The sequence below is a fragment of the Paralichthys olivaceus genome, chromosome 1, assembly GCF_024713975.1.
Source record: "Paralichthys olivaceus isolate ysfri-2021 chromosome 1, ASM2471397v2, whole genome shotgun sequence".
NCBI lineage: Eukaryota > Metazoa > Chordata > Actinopteri > Pleuronectiformes > Paralichthyidae > Paralichthys > Paralichthys olivaceus.
This window is the reverse complement of record NC_091093.1, coordinates 201,790-223,078: the sequence shown is the minus strand read 5'-3', so window position 1 is coordinate 223,078 and position 21,289 is coordinate 201,790.

The window sequence follows — 21,289 nt, the reverse complement described above, 5'->3', positions numbered from 1 at the left end:
ACGGAGGGTTAAAGCAAAGATTTTTGAGCATGAAAAACTGTCCACAAGAAAATGAGTACAATGTATTGAATGAAGTATTTTCTTAAAAGGTCCAGTGTATAAGACTTAGGAGAAAGTGATCTATTGGCAAGAATTGAATATAAAATAATCCACCAGTGGGCAATCGTCAAAATTGTACAGATTGAACAGAATGGGCCCTGCTAGATTTAAATACTTTATATTTACATCAGGAGTGCGTCCAAACTGGACAAACTAAAGCTTTTGAGTTTTTATGTCAGCTGAAGTTCACCACAGGTTCTACTTCCCACCTCTGAGAGTGTTTATGTACATATGATATTCATTAGCGATATTCACTGCCACTAGATGTCGCACTAGCAGCAGTATCTCAAACCATAGCAAATGTGGAGGTAATCCTGTAATTCTCCATTTACTTTAATTAAATCTCAATAGGTATATGTTTATATCAGTGATGTAAGTGTGGATATTTCAGTGGATACGATGCATGGTGCTAAAAAGGGAACCTTTTTATTAAGAGCACCTGCTAAAATGCAAAAATTAGACTTTTTTTCTTTTAATTTTTTCTTTGCCCAAACAACACCTAGCATAATATAAGGAGATTCACTTGGGGGTTGGGGGTTTACAGATAGCAAGTGGCTGATCCCTTATTCAGTAGAACATGTAACTTGTACAATGCTCAATTATATAGATATCCATTTCAGATTTCTGCAACATACTTTGTAATTTTATCCATAATTAATTATGAAAATAAATCCAGTTTATGATTTGTGATATATGACAATTTGATTCTGTGTGCTCAGCTACCGATAGGTTTATGGGTGCTCGTCAGTCACCCACCAATCACAGCCCATTCTCTCACCAAAGTGGTCTCTTTAAATACGACCTCAACATTAAATTTCTCATATTCTAATACTAGAGCATATTCATGTTATGGTTGTAATGTTTACTGTCAGTTGCAGCACTTAGAGAACAGTATTTTTGTTTATTCTTGTGTTTTTATGTTCAAAAAGTTATTCTAACACCAGCAGCAGTAAGAGCATGTGTAGTTACCCTAACCAGACATTTGAACCCAAAAGGCTCCAAATTTGATCTTTTGACCTGCAACACCCAGAGCTTTTTTTTTTTTTCAATTATCTTTTTTATTGATTCCACATATCAATATTCCATCAATATTTTACATAATGTGTATAATTTTACAACAGTATAAAACATTCCTATACTTCCACCGCAGAGCAGAGACATAATTGGACATGAATTCTCAAGTAAAGTTACAGTAGAGTAAATGTGAAGTAAAATGAACCGCTTTTTCACTCTTGTCCTTATTTTCACACCTCTCCTGCATTGTTCCTTGTCTCCTGATTGGGGTAAACATATCAAATAAATAAATGAACAATAAACAAGTTTGTAGCCTGAACCAAGGGGGTCAACACTCTGCAATACACACTGTCCTTATTGCACAAAGTCTACTCTCAATGGAGACACAAAATCAATCCAGTTTTCCCAGTAGTTTTTAAAAGTTTCTGATTTTAGTCTAGCTGAGAAAGTCAGCTTCTCCATTCTATATATATCGAGCATTACATCTACCCAATCCTCTATTTTTGGTGGATCTTTTTTTAGCCATTTTCTGGTGATGGCCTTTTTAGCCACCACCACCATTATTCGAAATATGTATTTAATCTCCTGGTTCTCTTTTCCCAAATATAAAACTTCAAATGAAAGTGGAATTTGCACTTTCAGAATTGTTTCCATACTCTTCTTTAACTCTTGCCAAAAAGGTATAATACAAGGGCATCCCCAAAAGATATGAAAATGGTTGGCCTTATTTTCCCCACACAGTCTCCAACGTCGTGTGTCTTGAGATTTCTGTTGTGTTGGTGTAATAAAGTATCTTACAATGTTCTTCCAACCATATTCTCTACATGAGAGGGAGCATGTTGTTTTCCACTGTCCTTCATTTATCTTGTCCCATTCCTCCTCTGATAACGTGCGAACGAGCTGAACACGTTCTTCAATAGGTTCAACAACAACCCCCCCACCCCCAGCGGACCCTCCACTGCCTCTACAACTGCCTCTACTGCTTCTCAGAGCAACAACCCCCCACCTCCCCCCATCATCCTCTGCCCCACACCACACCCGTCACCATCTCCCCCCACCCCTCCGCTGGCTTTCACCACAGACTTTTTCACACCTCCCACCCCCAGGACATCCTCACATCACCCACAGTCCCCCACCACCACCACCTCCTGCAACACACACCTCTTTGCACCACCCTCAAACCCACCACTGACATCCCCTACCCTCCAGTCTGGACTACACATCACAGCCAGCCAGGTGAGGAGAGAGCTGGAGAGGCTCAAACAGAGGAAAGCTGCTGGACCGGACCGCATCAGCCCTCGTGTGCTGAAGGCATGTTCCAGCCAGCTCTGTGGAGTTCTCCAGCACCTCTTCAACCTGAGCCTACACCTTCAGAGAGTGCCAGTGCTCTGGAAAACATCCTGCCTGGTCCCAGTGCCCAAAAAAGGACATCCTGCTGCACTGGAGGACTACAGGCCGGTGGCACTGACCTCTCACATCATGAAGGTCATGGAGAGACTGGTATTGGCACACCTCAGACCACTGGTGTGCCCATCACAAGACCCCCTGCAGTTTGCATATCAGCCCCATGTTGGGGTTGATGATGCAATCATCTACCTGCTGCAGAAGGCCTACTCCTCCCTGGACAGACCCAACACCTCAGTCCGGATCATGTTTTTTGATTTCTCCAGCGCCTTCAACACCATCCAGCCCAGACTGCTGAAGGCCAAACTGGAGGGCACGCGGGTGAGTGCTCCCCTCATCACTTGGGTCGATGACTATCTGACGGGCAGACCACAGTTTGTGAGATTACAGAATTGTGTGTCTGATCGTCTGATCAGTAACATCGGGGCCCCCCAGGGAACTGTACTGTCCCCCTTCCTCTTCACCACATACACTGCTGATTTTAAGCACTGCACTGAGTCGTGTCATCTGCAGAAGTTCTCTGATGACACAGCCATTGTGGGGTGTATTGAGGGCGGGAGGGAGGCTGAGTACAGGGACCTGGTCGACCGCTTTGTGAAGTGGTGTGGGGAGAACCGCCTGCAGCTCAACGTGGAGAAGACGAAGGAGATGGTGGTGGATTTCAGGAGGAACAAGCCCCTGCCCTCTCCTGTCTGCATCGGTGGGACGGATGTGGAGGTGGTACCTGCATACAAGTACCTCGGTATCACATTGGACAATAAACTGGACTGGTCCACCCACACAGAGGCCGTCTACAAGAAGGGCCTGAGCCGGCTTTACTTCCTGAGGAGGCTCGGGTCCTTCAATGTCTGGAACAAAATGCCCGCAGATGTTCTATCAGTCTGTTGTGGCGAGCACCATCTTCTTTGCTGTGGTGTCCTGGGGTGCGGGCATCAGGACAAAGGATGCCAACAGACTGAACAAAATCATAAGGAAAGCAGAGTCTGTGGTTGGCTCTAAGCTTGTCACCATGGAGGAGGTGGTGGAGAACAGGATGCTGGCAATCATGGACAATCCCTCTCACCCCCTCCACAAAACACTGGACAAGCTAAAGAGCAGCTTCAGCCACAGGCTCATCCAACCCCGCTGCTCTAAGGAGCGATACAGGAAATCGTTCATTCCAACCGCAATAAGACTCTATAACTCATCTACCTCTGTCAGAGCCACCATCACAGAACTGCACTAACATACCTGTCACCCTTGCACCATGTACCCTGTACCCTGTACTACACTACGCCCCATATACTGGAAAATTTACTTCTGTGATATGTGTTAATTAAACCATTTTGATATTACAGACCATTTTATACAATAATATTGTCTTTTGCACACCCAGTCTACATATTCTTACACTGATAGTATATTGTATAGTCAAGTACTTATATTTATACCCTACTATATACTATATATCATATCATATTATATCATACTCTGTATATTCTCTGTATATTCTTCGTATATATAAGTCTATATACACATATTTATACATGTGTACATGTTATTATTATTATATTATTACTACTACTATTACTATTATTATTATATATACTGTTGCTGCCATTATTACTATATACTGCTATTATATTGGTATAAGTACTATCTATATAAATATATATTATGTTATATTGTATACTATATATATATATATATATATATATATACTGTACTACTATTCTTATATACTGTCTAACAATAACATTACCATCATATCATCATTACTATTACCATCATATTGCCACTGCACTACTTGTCTGCCTATTCATCTTGTGTTTCTGTTTTTGTTCATTTTTACCTCAATGTTTTGTTTTGTTCTATTGTATTGTGTTTTGTTGTGTTCTGATATACGAGCTGCTATGACAACTTAATTTCCCTCCGGGGATGAATAAAGTAATCTATCTATCTATCTATCTAACTGCCACCCAGCCTCTTTTCCCCCCTTTTCTTTTATATATGTCATATTGTTACCCTTTAATCTTTCCACTTCTTTATATAGTTTTGTGATTAGTTTCTTTCCCTGGTCTGAATCATATGCTGAGATAAAGAACTTAATGATTCCTGACTCAGGCTCATCTGAATTAAACTTTTTTATAGTTTTCTCCATATAATGCCGCATCTGTAGATATCTGTATAAATCTTGATTGTTTAATCCATACCGATTTTTTAGATCCTGAAAACTTTTGATGGTCTTCTTTTTAAAAAGTTCCCAAAATATTTTTGGTCCCGCGTCCCATCTACTGAATCTACTATCTGCTGTGTTTGGTGTGAAGTCTGAATCATATGCGATTCATCTCAATACCTTACTCTCTTCAATCACTTTATTCTTTGATATAATCTCAAGAAATTCCCTGTCTGCCCCTGCTGCCTTCTAGCCGTATAACGTTATTAAAAACAAGCAAGATCTTACCTTTGCACTTTTCCTGCCACACAGGGAAAGACAACGCCTCCACGACACACACAAATGAAACTTATCTCTCTCTCACGTGTCTGTGTGTGTGTGTGTGTGTGTGTGTGTGTGTGTGTGTGTGTGTGTGCGTCGGGTCAGATCAAGGTGGTCAGCGGGACCTTTCACGTGACTCCTGCATTTAGAGACGCGGTCTTTCCCTGCGTGGAGTTGGAGAGAGCAAGCGACCTTAGGTGACCACGGACAATGATATTCCGGCTGAAATCTTGATACGGACACACAGGGGATGCAGAGGACGCAAAAAACTACGGAGGAAAAGGCGAGTCTTTCCTCCATTGTCATGGGAAACGTGAGATCGCTGGGGAATAAGATGGACGAGCTGACTGCACTGGTCCAAAGTCAGAAGGAGTATCGTGAGTGTAGTTTAATATGCTTTACGGAGACATGGCTGCACCAGGATGTTCCCGACGAAAACACCACCATCAAGGGCTTCCATACTGTGCGCGTGGACAGAGACAGCGTTCAGAGCGGTAAGCGCAAAGGAGGGGGTCTTTGCAGGCGACTGAAAGACCGCGTCTCTAAATGCAGGTGTCACATGAAAGGTCCCGCTGATCACCTTGATCTGACCCGACACACACAGACACGTGAGAGAGAGAGAGAGATAAGTTTCATTTCTGATGAAAGTGTGTGTCGTGGAGGCGTGGTCTTCCCCTGTGTAGGAGAGGTGTATAGGCTGGTAAGATCTTTTTTGTTTTTTAATTTTTAATAACGTTATATGGATTACATTATAGCGTAACGAGTTGATATGATGCGGAGCTCCCTGTGTTGTTTTCCAATTGCTGGTGGAAGTGAAGGGGGTTAACCCCGCAGTAAGCAACATCACCTTCGGCCCTGGATGGAACACACCTCTGGCTACGACCGGTGAGCTGAAGCAGGAACGATTAACAAGAGGAAAGTGACTGAAGGAAAGTGTGAAAGACATTCACAGATTCAGACTTTTCGGATCAATAGCAGACTCGCAAGGGGATTCGTATCAAGTTACATTGTGAAACCTTTCAGGTAATGCAATAACTTTATTACAGTTTCCCTTTTTCCAAATGAACAACTGAGACGATCCCTCATGTGATTAGTTTATCATTAATACCACGGTCATTTTATACTCCACTTCAACTCTTCTTTACCCATCTTTCACACTTTACTGCAGTAATTTCCTCCTGTCCTCAACCAGAAATATGTCACGCTATAATGTGATCCGTATAATGTTATTAAAAATGTATAAAACACCCCACACTTGAGAACAAACACAGTTAAGATCTGTTGTTATATAGATAGTATGCTTGAATGTTGTTATATAGTATTGTTTGCAGATGCTATGAATGTGTTGTTAATTTTATGACACTCAGCCCACAGTGTGGACGATCATCTGCCTGGATCATCTGGTATCAGCTCTTACTAGTTAAAATGTAAACAATAACAGTGTAAAGAAGTTATTGATTATCAATGATAGCAGCAACAATTAATATAATAAGCATTGTTGTTAATAATAATAATAATAATAGTTGTTCTCCTTCAGTTCTTGAGTCAGAGGTATCTGCAATGAGAGAGAGAAAGAGAGAGAGGGACTATGGGAGAAAAGAGACACGTCAATAACATAGTTTTTGACATTTATTAAAAAAAATAAATGAGTGTGGGGTGGGGGGGGGGCAGAGAGACAGAGAGAAGTGGAGAAGTGCTCTGTGGATGATGGGAGTTTCCCCTGCAGTCTAGACCTATAGCAGCTTAAGGGATGGTTCAGGACTCACCTGATCCAGCAAGGCTTTATCAAAAAGGAATGTTTTAAGTTTAACCGTAAATGCACAGAAGTTGTCTGCCTGGTAGCTGAATGCTCTACCTCCTGTTCTACTCTTACAGACTCTTGGAACCACAAGAGAGCCTGTGTTTTGGGAATGAAAACACCTACTGTAGATGCTTGAGAGAGAGTCTGAGCCAGGGACAGTAAATATGGTTGAGGTTCCATCAATAAGGTGAGTAATAAAAAATGTGATACCTTACAATATACTGTGATGTTAACTTTGTTCTGAGAATGTTTTTGAAATCTGTGGGGATTTATGTAGATAACATTTATTTGACAACTTGTACCATTTCTATTTGGGGGGGCAACTTCACGGCTATGCTCAGTATCAAATTCTAAATCCACATTAAAAAATTGAGGAGAAAAAAATATGAAAAGATGAGGAGGGAGGTTGATTTTCATGTGATTTTTATTGTGTTGTAGACTGGTTTGTTTTAAATGTCCCCCAGGCAAAATGGAACGTGCGTAACTTGTAGTGACTACAGTATCAGTATAGTGCCTGGAAAAGATAATTTTGGATACATGCCTCGAGCTGCAACTGGCAACTGACACAGAAAGTAATGCATGTAAGACACATTGTCATCATCCACAGGGTCTCCTCCTGTGTCCTTTCACCTCCCCTCTATAATGTGTATACTGATGACTGCCGCAGCTGGCATGACAACAGATTACTTTTCAAATTTGCTGATGACTCTGTGACAGTCAGTTTCCTCCATGCAGATGACAACAACCATGGTCCCATTGTGGATTGGGGGGGGGGGTAAATATGGTTGAGGTTCCAACAATAAGGTGAGTAATAAAAAATGTGATACTGTGGTGGCAATTTCTGTGAAACAAGCACAAAGTCAAACACTTCTTTCTGAAAGTTTAATTCAGCATCTGCAGATGGACTCATCAGTACACATCACCTGAATGACATGCACAAATGAGCAAAGAACATAGGAGAATCTGTGTTCTTATAACTCTCAGCCCCCTCCCACTAAGCATTCAAAGGTATTTATTACCCTCCTGTAGTTTCACTCAGTGGAGGAGACATCCTGGCCATTTGTTTACATGTTCTGTGGATGACCCCCCCTGTGAGATCCCAGTTGTTTGATCCCAATCAGAGATACCATGAGAAGCCATAAAGATTTGGTTTCTCGAGGCCATACAACTCAAGTCTCTTAAGCCACCATAGTAAACCTTAAGGTTGCCCTTTCAGATAAACAATTTGGTGAACCATTTGGTCAGTCATCCACATACATGTCTGCTAATGCAATTAAACATTCACAAATGTAAACATTTCCATTACATTTCCCCCCTTTGAGCATTTCATGCTCACTAAACAACTATCATTTTTAGACAAACGCATCATCTTGAAATTGAGAATTTCATTCTAGATGAGGGCCCGGAAATTTAACATATCCAATTGCATTCTTGATTAAAGTACACAAATAGTACACAATCAATACACCAGACCAACAACACTTAAATACAAACAAAAATCTGAATCGATGTCAAATATTCCAATGACACATTTTTCACATTTAAAATATACTATGACCACCAATTCCATGCTTCAGGAATCTGTGTGTCCTTGTTCTTTTCCTCAAACAATAGGCAATTTAAATGAAAAACAATATGCATCAAATTGTCAGATGTATGTATGTATGTATGTGCAGCAATCAAATCAGATTATGTGACCAACACCTCCTTGGCTGGTGAGCATAATGTCCAAAGCCATCCTATTTCGCAGAGCCACATTTCTGAGGCCCTGAATATTGGGAGAAACAAAAATGAAAACCCAACCCCCACTAAGTACAATCCCATCTATTCTGTGTGTTGTTCGCACATTCCCCCACCATGGGAAGAGTCCCTCAAATCCTTTGAAGACACTTTCAATGTGGAACACTCATATCTTCATAATAGTGAGTGCAATCTGTATGGAAGTAAGTGAGGTTAGGTCTCTCATTGATGATCTTTCCTCGCAGTTGTCTTCATGGCTGCATACCATGAATTGACTTCAGGCTTTGTCAGTTCAAACAAGAGTTTCCATTTTTTTTTTTTGCCTATGATGCTCAGTTTAGTTTGGTGTTGTTCTTCCTGCCAAGGTTTCACCTGCCATAGCAATGTTGGCAGGACGATGATGACTGTGAGCAAGGATAGGGAACACATCTTTTCCCTTGAACTGCATCCCAGTCGTCCCATCAGGTGTCACTTTTTGTCTGTCGGCGTCATCGTTTATCAGCAGCGTCACCCTAGCCAACCCCCTAATCAATGTGCCGCCTCTTCGTGAGATTGGAGACGTGTGGTCCTAGAGATTTCCACCCCCTCCTTGCTCGCGGACACAAAGCAGTTGAAGGCTGAGGTGCACTCACTGACATCAATGCACGCTGTGTTCTGAAGAATCCACTCCTTGCTCAGGAACCTGCAATGGCTTGCATACATCCAAGTTGATCTTTCAGCAGCCTTCACTGCCATCTATTTTGCCAGGATTTTGGTAGGGCTTCCTTCACCTATCTGTGGATCTCAAAAAGCATAGGGGACAGGTTGCACAATAAAACATTTCCCTGAGCAGTGCCTTCGCAACTGCTGAAGAGTCCTGTTTAAATGTGGAGAAACACACATGTCAATAAAATCAAGACAGTATTGCTTTCCCTCACTTTGTTCTTCCATAAAATCCCTCAAACAGTTCACTTTATATAATCTGGATTCCTCTTTGTATATTATTATAGTACCAATTATATAACTCTAATGAAAATTTAAAAATTATTTGTGAGTTTGACAATTCTTTTGTAAACCAATATATCTGTATCTCTTCCTACATTTGGCATCCCCCCTTTGACACTTGGTTCTGACCATGTGTCAACTATGAGGAAACAGATATCTTTCTAAACAGGATTTCCTATTTGTTCCAGACCAAAATGTATAGCCACCAAACAATCCACTTTCCTTCAAACAGTTTTTTTGTTTGTTTTTAACTGAGCTGCCCTTATCTGCAGCTCCTTTAAATCTGTATTTAAATGTTAATGACCCATCAAATACATTAGGTGTTAATGACCTATCAGATTCAGAAACGCCTCGGACAAGCAGACTGTGCTTTGCTGCAGCTTTTGCAGCAGCTTCTGCTCTCACATTCCCCTGTGAAACTGAAAAGTCTTTAAAAAATGCTTCACATTTGCAGAACGCAATTAGTTTGAATAACAACACAGCATCAATCAGAACAGCAACCAATGTATGGTAGGTAATGGGTTTGAGAATTTCCCTTTAGCCAAAAATCTGCCAAATCATATACCACTCCCAATGCATACCTGCTACCAGTGTATATGTTGACACCTGTCACTTACATATTTGCATTTCTCAATCAATGCAACCAATTCTGCAGCTTCTGCAGAATAATGTAATGAGTGATTCAGCCAAATTTGTCATACAAAGTTGTAACGTCAAAACCCACTTGGCTTCTACCAGTTGCTGGATCTTTTAATGCTGAGTCGTCCACAAACAGCTTCATATCTGCATTTATCAGCTGTACTGTATCTGAGTCACTTAGCTTTTGAAAAGTGTTCAGTCTGACAATAATAAATTCCACAGTCCTAATTGCATTTATCACTGCAGAAATCTTTTGTGATTTACCTCTAAACCTCTGATTAAATTATTTTTATTATTGGGATCAGATGTTTTTTCCCTTCCCATAACCCCTTTTGGTCCAAAGTTCCAAAACTTTCAATACCAATTGTTTTTGTTCTCCTTTGCTTAATAGAACATGGAGATCAGAATTTGATACCTTAAACAATTTGTCCAGTGAGTCAATCTAAGCTACTGAGACAACACAGTGATTACTGTTCTAGTATAACCAACCTAACCTATCGTTAATCTTTAATCTAACTTTCTCTATCACATTCTTTAACTACTTACTCTAACCTTCTCTACCATCCTTTGTGTTAGGATAACATCTGTAATTACATCTGGGTGAGTACCTCAGCATCTCACAAGAAAGTGTTACTTACAGAGGTGAGGGAAGCGTTCAGAATCTTCCATTGATATGCATATATCAAATCCTCTAGTTACATCTACGCCTTGTGATGTTAAAATTAGCATATTACTCAATGAACACATGAAATCTCTACCAATAATATCTATCAGCCAGCGTGGTGACAACAAAAATTAATGTTTAAAATTTCCTTAACCTCATTTTTTTTTTTAAAACAATGGTACAGTGTATCTCTCTAGCACTGTCGTACCTGTTGCTTCAATTGTTTTAAAACATCTCTAACATTCATTTTTGGAGACTGATTCTGTTTTCACCTGAATCTACCAAAAATGTGATGTCTTTACCATTTACTTTGATTGTGTGTTTTTGCATATATGCATCAGTTCTAACAGTAATTCATATGGTGTGCGTGTTACAGTGCTCTTACGAATTTGGTGAGTAGGTTGAAACTTTCTCTCTGTCTCCGCGTCTGCACCAGATGAATCCTTCACTGTCCCCAGCTCCACCGCTACTCAATCGCACTATGTGTATTGGTTCTCAGGGCAATCCCTGATCCAATGTCCAATTTTGCCACATTTGAAACAAGCGTCAGTTCTTCCACGTCCCCTTCCTCTCCCTCCATGACCTTTCTTGTGCCCGCAGACTTGGTTTTGATATGCTGCCAGCTGTGCCATTTGCAGTCCCTCTGTCAACTGCGTTGCCTTTTTCTTTTTCTTGCTGTTCAAGAGTTTTTCTGCATAATCAGCATTACCCCATGCTGGATTCACCATTCTCCGCTCCTGTGCAGAGACGGATCTTGCCACTTTCGAATACTGAGTCCCCATCTCAGTCATCAGCAGTCTTTGCTGTTCAGTGCTGGTTCAAGTTGCACTGCATACCGCTCCCCCACTTAACACTTGTGGGAGAGATGAAGTGGTAGGTTCTTTCATATTGGTGAATGTCCATGGTCTGTAGATCAGCTGAGTGTTTCCATCTCCTGCAGCCACCTCCACCATCGGTGCTTGCGGGGTTGCATTCAAATCATAAATTGCCTCCTTCCCGGTGCGCCGTGGAGTATGTGCTGCCACATATGGAGTGGTGCATGATGGAGGCCTGTCCACCTCCTCTGCTGCAACAAGCTCGAGGTCTGGATGGAGGTTAGGGACGGCTGGAGCTGCCGCCTGCGCTCTCTGCACCGGTAGCAGCTGAGTGTCCTGCTGGTCATCACACTGCACCGCTGCTGGCTGTGGTTGTCCTCTCGGTGGAGCTCCAGCTGCTAAAGCTGCTAAACCATCCCTTAGCAGCTTAAGGGATGGTTCAGGACTCACCTGATCCAGCAAGGCTTTATCAAAAAGGAATGTTTTAAGTTTAACCGTAAATGCACAGAAGTTGTCTGCCTGGTAGCTGAATGCTCTACCTCCTGTTCTACTCTTACAGACTCTTGGAACCACAAGAGAGCCTGTGTTTAAGGAATGAAAACACTTACTGTAGATGCTTGAGAGAGAGTCTGAGCCAGGGACAGTAAATATGGTTGAGGTTCCAACAATAAGGTGAGTAATAAAAAATGTGATACCTTACAATATACTGTGATGTTAACTGTGTTCTGAGAATGTTTTTGAAATCTGTGGGGATTTATGTAGATAACATTTATTTGACAACGTGTACCATTTCTATTTGGGGGGGCAATTTCACGGCTATGCTCAGTATCAAATTCTAAATCCACATCAAAAAATTGAGGAGTAAAAAAATATGAAAAGATGAGGAGGGAGGTTGATTTTCATGTGATTTTTATTGTGTTGTAGACTGGTTTGTTTTAAATGTCCCCCAGGCAAAATGGAACATGCGTAACTTGTAGTGACTACAGTATCAGTATAGTGCCTGGAAAAGATAATTTTGGATACATGCCTCGAGCTGCAACTGACACAGAAAGTAATGCATGTAAGACACATTGTCATCATCCACAGGGTCTCCTCCTGTGTCCTTTCACCTCCCCTCTATAATGTGTATACTGATGACTGCCGCAGCTGGCATGACAACAGATTACTTTTCAAATTTGCTGATGACTCTGTGACAGTCAGTCTCCTCCATGCAGATGAGAACAACCATGGTCCCATTGTGGATTGTGAATCTGTATTGGTGTGACTGTGCATTTTTACTACTAAATGTGACAAAAACCAAGGACATAAGTTTTAGGCATCAGTCCTCAAACTCTTAGAATACTATCATCAAGGGACATGTGGTAGACTTTGTAGAGAACTACAAGTACCTTGGGATGATTATGAACTATGATCTCTCTGATGTTCCTGATGATGGCTGTTTGTATTACAGATAGCAAGTGGCTGATCCCTTATTCAGTAGAACATGTACTTGCACAATGTAACTTGTACAATGCTCAATGATATAGATATCCATTTCAGATTTCTGCAACATACTTTGTAATTGTATCCATAATTAATTATGAAAATAAATCCAGTTTATGATTTGTGATATATGACAATTTGATTCTGACTGATCATAATTCAAGGTCAGCTTTAATTTGCCTCAATTCAAGATACTTTGTATTAAGTTTAAAGTGAGAATGTCATAGTAGAAATCCTGAACTTGAATTGTGACTAATGAAGCATTCTGTTAGTTCATGCAGGACACAGAGTCATGTGCTCAGCTACCGATAGGTTCATGGGTGCTCATCAGTCACTCACCAATCACAGCCCATTCTCTCACCAAAGCGGTCCCTTTAAATACGACCTCATCCTCACTGATCCCTGCTCAGCTATAACACTTTTAGCACTGTAATGGAAATGTTACATTTGTGTATGTATAATTGCATGAGCAAAGATATATGTGGAGGACTGACCAAATGGTTGACCAAATTGTTCATCTAAAAGTGCAACTTTAAGGTTTACGATGGTGGCTTACTGACTGACTCCCAGCAGACCTCAGTTTACACACTGTCTCCTTCCATTAGACAGACAATCCCCATTCCCGCAGCTTGTCAATATTATTCAAAGGTTTATTGTAAAGTTGTTTAATGTTGTAAATAGATATTTAAGGACCCGTGACTTGCCAATTCATTTACATGAAATACTAAGATGACCACATCCTCTCTTAGAGGATGCAGGCTTATGCTCCTGGTAAATATGCCAGAAGTAACAAGTTTGCAAAACAGGAAGTGCTGGATGACGCCCAGCCTCACAGGCCTTTGTCTTTGACATTTCCTCAATAGAATAACAGAAGAAATTTGAATATCCTTTTATCTTTCAACAACATAAAAAGAGAGGATGGCACAGTGTTAAATAAACATCTGCCCCCAGCTGGTAAATTTAAAGAGAACAATTAATCCTGATGACTTTGTGAGAATTATGGTGTTAGGTATCGATCTTCACATTTTATCGGAGGTGATCATTTTTGTCAGTGAATAATTACTTAAGAAAGAGTAATTGTTTTCTTATTGTCTTGAACTCTCCCTCAGCTCTCTCTCTTTCCAATTCATGTCCATCACTGTGGTGTAAAGGCAATTTCATTATTAACTGAACATAATAACAAATCCATGTTGCTGTTTAAACTCTGCAATAAATCTGCAGAAAGAGCATGGCCAGTGTAGTTCACCTAGTTCATTGCCATTGCAGGACTTTTTAAAATCCAGCACATAGGTTTTTGAGCATGAACTGTACATTCATGCTGTACTCTAAAGTCTTGCCACAGCATCATAACCGGGTTCAAGTTGAGAGCTAACATTTGGTGTTTGTCCTGATGCCTATGTAAATACGTGCTCAGGACATTATGTGTTGCTCTACAAATTGTTTGGAGTGTCCAGTCAGTTGTATTGGCAGTTTGCTACTGCATGGCGTGAGTTTTATTTGCTTTGCAGCTTGTTTTTTCGAATTTAACTGTTGCTTGTGGGTATCGTTGTGTTATTGCGAAGTTGTGCTCTCCCTGTTGTTAAAAAAAATCCACTGTGTGTGTGTATGTGTGTGCAGAGGTGATAAAAGCACACACATACTTTACTCAAGTAGAGGTACAGGTACTTGTATTAAAAATAACTTGAGCTGAAGTTTAACCACTGTTTCGGCTTCTTTAACCAAGTAAAAGTATAAAAGTACAGGTTCTGAAATGTACTTTGACTTCTTTAACTGAACTACTCTTACTTCAAATAAAGTAAAAAACAATTCACTTAAACGGAGGGTTAAAGCAAAGATTTTTGAGCATGAAAAACTGTCCACAAGAAAATGAGTACAATGTATTGAATGAAGTATTTTCTTAAAAGGTCCAGTGTATAAGACTTAGGAGAAAGTGATCTATTGGCAAGAATTGAATATAAAATAATCCACCAGTGGGCAATCGTCAAAATTGTACAGATTGAACAGAATGGGCCCTGCTAGATTTAAATACTTTATATTTACATCAGGAGTGCGTCCAAACTGGACAAACTAAAGCTTTTGAGTTTTTATGTCAGCTGAAGTTCACCACAGGTTCTACTTCCCACCTCTGAGAGTGTTTATGTACATATGATATTCATTAGCGATATTCACTGCCACTAGATGTCGCACTAGCAGCAGTATCTCAAACCATAGCAAATGTGGAGGTAATCCTGTAATTCTCCATTTACTTTAATTAAATCTCAATAGGTATATGTTTATATCAGTGATGTAAGTGTGGATATTTCAGTGGATACGATGCATGGTGCTAAAAAGGGAACCTTTTTATTAAGAGCACCTGCTAAAATGCAAAAATTAGACTTTTTTTCTTTTAATTTTTTCTTTGCCCAAACAACACCTAGCATAATATAAGGAGATTCACTTGGGGGTTGGGGGTTTACAGATAGCAAGTGGCTGATCCCTTATTCAGTAGAACATGTAACTTGTACAATGCTCAATTATATAGATATCCATTTCAGATTTCTGCAACATACTTTGTAATTTTATCCATAATTAATTATGAAAATAAATCCAGTTTATGATTTGTGATATATGACAATTTGATTCTGTGTGCTCAGCTACCGATAGGTTTATGGGTGCTCGTCAGTCACCCACCAATCACAGCCCATTCTCTCACCAAAGTGGTCTCTTTAAATACGACCTCAACATTAAATTTCTCATATTCTAATACTAGAGCATATTCATGTTATGGTTGTAATGTTTACTGTCAGTTGCAGCACTTAGAGAACAGTATTTTTGTTTATTCTTGTGTTTTTATGTTCAAAAAGTTATTCTAACACCAGCAGCAGTAAGAGCATGTGTAGTTACCCTAACCAGACATTTGAACCCAAAAGGCTCCAAATTTGATCTTTTGACCTGCAACACCCGAGCTTTTTTTTTTTTCAATTATCTTTTTTATTGATTCCACATATCAATATTCCATCAATATTTTACATAATGTGTATAATTTTACAACAGTATAAAACATTCCTATACTTCCACCGCAGAGCAGAGACATAATTGGACATGAATTCTCAAGTAAAGTTACAGTAGAGTAAATGTGAAGTAAAATGAACCGCTTTTTCACCCTTGTCCTTATTTTCACACCTCTCCCGCATTGTTCCTTGTCTCCTGATTGGGGTAAACATATCAAATAAATAAATGAACAATAAACAAGTTTGTAGCCTGAACCAAGGGGGTCAACACTCTGCAATACACACTGTCCTTATTGCACAAAGTCTACTCTCAATGGAGACACAAAATCAATCCAGTTTTCCCAGTAGTTTTTAAAAGTTTCTGATTTTAGTCTAGCTGAGAAAGTCAGCTTCTCCATTCTATATATATCAAGCATTACATCTACCCAATCCTCTATTTTTGGTGGATCTTTTTTTAGCCATTTTCTGGTGATGGCCTTTTTAGCCACCACCACCATTATTCGAAATATGTATTTAATCTCCTGGTTCTCTTTTCCCAAATATAAAACTTCAAATGAAAGTGGAATTTGCACTTTCAGAATTGTTTCCATACTCTTCTTTAACTCTTGCCAAAAAGGTATAATACAAGGGCATCCCCAAAAGATATGAAAATGGTTGGCCTTATTTTCCCCACACAGTCTCCAACGTCGTGTGTCTTGAGATTTCTGTTGTGTTGGTGTAATAAAGTATCTTACAATGTTCTTCCAACCATATTCTCTACATGAGAGGGAGCATGTTGTTTTCCACTGTCCTTCATTTATCTTGTCCCATTCCTCCTCTGATAACGTGCGAACGAGCTGAACACGTTCTTCAATAGGTTCAACAACAACCCCCCCACCCCCAGCGGACCCTCCACTGCCTCTACAACTGCCTCTACTGCTTCTCAGAGCAACAACCCCCCACCTCCCCCCATCATCCTCTGCCCCACACCACACCCGTCACCATCTCCCCCCACCCCTCCGCTGGCTTTCACCACAGACTTTTTCACACCTCCCACCCCCAGGACATCCTCACATCACCCACAGTCCCCCACCACCACCACCTCCTGCAACACACACCTCTTTGCACCACCCTCAAACCCACCACTGACATCCCCTACCCTCCAGTCTGGACTACACATCACAGCCAGCCAGGTGAGGAGAGAGCTGGAGAGGCTCAAACAGAGGAAAGCTGCTGGACCGGACCGCATCAGCCCTCGTGTGCTGAAGGCATGTTCCAGCCAGCTCTGTGGAGTTCTCCAGCACCTCTTCAACCTGAGCCTACACCTTCAGAGAGTGCCAGTGCTCTGGAAAACATCCTGCCTGGTCCCAGTGCCCAAAAAAGGACATCCTGCTGCACTGGAGGACTACAGGCCGGTGGCACTGACCTCTCACATCATGAAGGTCATGGAGAGACTGGTATTGGCACACCTCAGACCACTGGTGTGCCCATCACAAGACCCCCTGCAGTTTGCATATCAGCCCCATGTTGGGGTTGATGATGCAATCATCTACCTGCTGCAGAAGGCCTACTCCTCCCTGGACAGACCCAACACCTCAGTCCGGATCATGTTTTTTGATTTCTCCAGCGCCTTCAACACCATCCAGCCCAGACTGCTGAAGGCCAAACTGGAGGGCACGCGGGTGAGTGCTCCCCTCATCACTTGGGTCGATGACTATCTGACGGGCAGACCACAGTTTGTGAGATTACAGAATTGTGTGTCTGATCGTCTGATCAGTAACATCGGGGCCCCCCAGGGAACTGTACTGTCCCCCTTCCTCTTCACCACATACACTGCTGATTTTAAGCACTGCACTGAGTCGTGTCATCTGCAGAAGTTCTCTGATGACACAGCCATTGTGGGGTGTATTGAGGGCGGGAGGGAGGCTGAGTACAGGGACCTGGTCGACCGCTTTGTGAAGTGGTGTGGGGAGAACCGCCTGCAGCTCAACGTGGAGAAGACGAAGGAGATGGTGGTGGATTTCAGGAGGAACAAGCCCCTGCCCTCTCCTGTCTGCATCGGTGGGACGGATGTGGAGGTGGTACCTGCATACAAGTACCTCGGTATCACATTGGACAATAAACTGGACTGGTCCACCCACACAGAGGCCGTCTACAAGAAGGGCCTGAGCCGGCTTTACTTCCTGAGGAGGCTCGGGTCCTTCAATGTCTGGAACAAAATGCCCGCAGATGTTCTATCAGTCTGTTGTGGCGAGCACCATCTTCTTTGCTGTGGTGTCCTGGGGTGCGGGCATCAGGACAAAGGATGCCAACAGACTGAACAAAATCATAAGGAAAGCAGAGTCTGTGGTTGGCTCTAAGCTTGTCACCATGGAGGAGGTGGTGGAGAACAGGATGCTGGCAATCATGGACAATCCCTCTCACCCCCTCCACAAAACACTGGACAAGCTAAAGAGCAGCTTCAGCCACAGGCTCATCCAACCCCGCTGCTCTAAGGAGCGATACAGGAAATCGTTCATTCCAACCGCAATAAGACTCTATAACTCATCTACCTCTGTCAGAGCCACCATCACAGAACTGCACTAACATACCTGTCACCCTTGCACCATGTACCCTGTACTACACTACGCCCCATATACTGGAACATTTACTTCTGTGATATGTGTTAATTAAACCATTTTGATATTACAGACCATTTTATACAATAATATTGTCTTTTGCACACCCAGTCTACATATTCTTACACTGATAGTATATTGTATAGTCAAGTACTTATATTTATAGCCTACTATATACTATATATCATATCATATTATATCATACTCTGTATATTCTCTGTATATTCTTCGTATATATAAGTCTATATACACATATTTATACATGTGTACATGTTATTATTATTATATTATTACTACTACTATTACTATTATTATTATATATACTGTTGCTGCCATTATTACTATATACTGCTATTATATTGGTATAAGTACTATCTATATAAATATATATTATGTTATATATATATATATATATATATATATATATATATATATACTGTACTACTATTCTTATATACTGTCTAACAATAACATTACCATCATATCATCATTACTATTACCATCATATTGCCACTGCACTACTTGTCTGCCTATTCATCTTGTGTTTCTGTTTTTGTTCATTTTTACCTCAATGTTTTGTTTTGTTCTATTGTATTGTGTTTTGTTGTGTTCTGATATACGAGCTGCTATGACAACTTAATTTCCCTCCGGGGATGAATAAAGTAATCTATCTATCTATCTATCTAACTGCCACCCAGCCTCTTTTCCCCCCTTTTCTTTTATATATGTCATATTGTTACCCTTTAATCTTTCCACTTCTTTATATAGTTTTGTGATTAGTTTCTTTCCCTGGTCTGAATCATATGCTGAGATAAAGAACTTAATGATTCCTGACTCAGGCTCATCTGAATTAAACTTTTTTATAGTTTTCTCCATATAATGCCGCATCTGTAGATATCTGTATAAATCTTGATTGTTTAATCCATACCGATTTTTTAGATCCTGAAAACTTTTGATGGTCTTCTTTTTAAAAAGTTCCCAAAATATTTTTGGTCCCGCGTCCCATCTACTGAATCTACTATCTGCTGTGTTTGGTGTGAAGTCTGAATCATATGCGATTCATCTCAATACCTTACTCTCTTCAATCACTTTATTCTTTGATATAATCTCAAGAAATTCCCTGTCTGCCCCTGCTGCCTTCTAGCCGTATAACGTTATTAAAAACAAGCAAGATCTTACCTTTGCACTTTTCCTGCCACACAGGGAAAGACAACGCCTCCACGACACACACAAATGAAACTTATCTCTCTCTCACGTGTCTGTGTGTGTGTGTGTGTGTGTGTGTGTGTGTGTGTGTGTGTGTGTGTGTGTGTGTGTGCGTCGGGTCAGATCAAGGTGGTCAGCGGGACCTTTCACGTGACTCCTGCATTTAGAGACGCGGTCTTTCCCTGCGTGGAGTTGGAGAGAGCAAGCGACCTTCGGTGACCACGGACAATGATATTCCGGCTGAAATCTTGATACGGACACACAGGGGATGCAGAGGACGCAAAAAACTACGGAGGAAAAGGCGAGTCTTCCCTCCATTGTCATGGGAAACGTGAGATCGCTGGGGAATAAGATGGACGAGCTGACTGCACTGGTCCAAAGTCAGAAGGAGTATCGTGAGTGTAGTTTAATATGCTTTACGGAGACATGGCTGCACCAGGATGTTCCCGACGAAAACACCACCATCAAGGGCTTCCATACTGTGCGCGTGGACAGAGACAGCGTTCAGAGCGGTAAGCGCAAAGGAGGGGGTCTTTGCAGGCGACTGAAAGACCGCGTCTCTAAATGCAGGTGTCACATGAAAGGTCCCGCTGATCACCTTGATCTGACCCGACACACACAGACACGTGAGAGAGAGAGAGAGATAAGTTTCATTTCTGATGAAAGTGTGTGTCGTGGAGGCGTGGTCTTCCCCTGTGTAGGAGAGGTGTATAGGCTGGTAAGATCTTTTTTGTTTTTTAATTTTTAATAACGTTATATGGATTACATTATAGCGTAACGAGTTGATATGATGCGGAGCTCCCTGTGTTGTTTTCCAATTGCTGGTGGAAGTGAAGGGGGTTAACCCCGCAGTAAGCAACATCACCTTCGGCCCTGGATGGAACACACCTCTGGCTACGACCGGTGAGCTGAAGCAGGAACGATTAACAAGAGGAAAGTGACTGAAGGAAAGTGTGAAAGACATTCACAGATTCAGACTTTTCGGATCAATAGCAGACTCACAAGGGGATTCGTATCAAGTTACATTGTGAAACCTTTCAGGTAATGCAATAACTTTATTACAGTTTCCCTTTTTCCAAATGAACAACTGAGACGATCCCTCATGTGATTAGTTTATCATTAATACCACGGTCATTTTATACTCCACTTCAACTCTTCTTTACCCATCTTTCACACTTTACTGCAGTAATTTCCTCCTGTCCTCAACCAGAAATATGTCACGCTATAATGTGATCCGTATAATGTTATTAAAAATGTATAAAACACCCCACACTTGAGAACAAACACAGTTAAGATCTGTTGTTATATAGATAGTATGCTTGAATGTTGTTATATAGTATTGTTTGCAGATGCTATGAATGTGTTGTTAATTTTATGA